We start from the raw sequence: 2068 nt of genomic DNA, 5'->3' as shown, positions 1-2068 counted from the left end.
ATCATTTCCACAAAAAAAAAAAAAATTATTTAGATCAGTCAAAAGGCATAATGACCATCACTTGAGGAACGAAGTCGGTTTAAGCGCACTCAAAATCTTCACCGAAAATCATATATAATTAATTTAACAGACTTTCCTCCATTTCTGTCATCTTTGATTCTAATATACTTTCTATCTTGTCATTAATATTCATTTTTCATCCTTTATTTCAGGAAAAGAAAGGTCACCATGATTCGCGTTATCTTCCTGGTGTTGATGACCTCAGCGGTATTTGTAAACGCAAAGCTGTTTAACATTCCCAACACAATAACACCCACAACAGCAACGACAACAACAACAATACAAACATCCCCGGACCCGACAGAAGAGGCGAAGTCCAGCACTTACCAAACCAGGCACGGGCGCTCCCCTCAATTACAACCTTCGACTCCGACTCAACCAATAAGAATATCAACGATAATCGTTTCAAGGTGCAAATCTTGCTACGCGGGTTACAATTGCAATATCTATACTTGTCACCAGTGATAATAATTTAGTGCAGTGGTCAATGATACACAGTAATTGTGAGTTATCTCTCTCTCTCTCTCTCTCTCTCTCTCTCTCTCTCTCTCTCTCTCTCTCTCTCTCTCTCTCTCTCTCTCTCTATATATATATATATATATATATATATATATATATATATATATATATATATATATATATATATATATATATATATATATATACATATATATATATATATATATATATATATATATATATATATATATATATATATATATATATATATATATATATATATATATAACAAAGGTGTAGGATAATGAAATAAGAAAAGCTTACCTGCTTTTGTGTCTTTGTATCATAAGGGAATAAATAATGAGATAGAAAACATAGATTTGTATATCAGCAAATGATAAAGATGGAGATATCAGCGAATAAAAAAAATGAGGAAAAGACACAAGGGAAGAAAGAAAGACGAGATAACCTCCGGCCGTCTACCGGGTTTCATTGGACGGGAAATCCAGACTGTTTTTATTTTGTTTAGGAAAAATTATTTTGAAATAACGCCAGTAAAATTATCAATGGAATCATGCCTTGCTTACTATAACCTTTGTATTATTCTGTATGCAATTATGATAATAAATAGTGTCTTCAAACTAACGATGTTTTGATACACAGACAATAGATAGAGCTGCAATCTTTTATGACGACAAAATAAATTTATGCCTGCTGTGGAGACTGTATTGAACGGTATTCACTCAGTGGTTTAGTTCGTTTATATAGAATGAATTTTAGAATTCAGTTTAATCAATAGCAATAATGTTTTGCCATCTCGAAGGTCCTCGTTGCAATTGCCAGGATATAAATGTTAAAGGTCAGAATACGTCAATACGATAAGGTCCCGTGTAGAGCCAAAGTGACCCTGTAGTCTTTCAAGGTATGAACCGTGAAGTTACTTTATCAAGAAGTTTCAATTTTAGATTCTTTATGCCATTAGAAATTAGAAATTGGTATTTTTTTTTTTTTTTTTGTGATGTGTATCTCAGTTGCAATTTTGATTTAGATTCGTAACACCCTATGAATGCTGTGTTTCATTTACGCGATGGGTTTGGATGTTCATCCTTACAAACAAGACATCATTTATTGTATTCTACAAATGACTACAAAATACTAAAATATATTCCTCCCATCTCCATCTTCCTAACCAAAAATGTTGAAAGCTCACAAACTATCATATCCTTTTGTATATGTTAAAAGGAATAACTCTGACTTTCAAAAATAAAGATTAGTAGAAACCATATCAATTTTGTTTACTCACTAATAAATATAATAAAAATATATTTCTAGAATATTCTTTGGGTATCAACCCTCTTGCTTCTATTTCCTGAAATTAACCTGGAGGGCACTGGCATTCATACAGTAGTGACTTTCTCTCAATGTCCTTGAAATAATCAGTTCTGTTATTGAGTACCGTAAAGAAGTTCAGATAATGTAAGGGTAGAAATTTTATCAAAACTAACGTAATCTCTGAAATTTTCTTTATTAATTGACTAATAAGATTAAC

Source organism: Palaemon carinicauda, chromosome 13 (assembly GCF_036898095.1).
Source record: "Palaemon carinicauda isolate YSFRI2023 chromosome 13, ASM3689809v2, whole genome shotgun sequence".
Lineage (NCBI taxonomy): Eukaryota > Metazoa > Arthropoda > Malacostraca > Decapoda > Palaemonidae > Palaemon > Palaemon carinicauda.
This window is presented reverse-complemented; position numbering follows the sequence as displayed.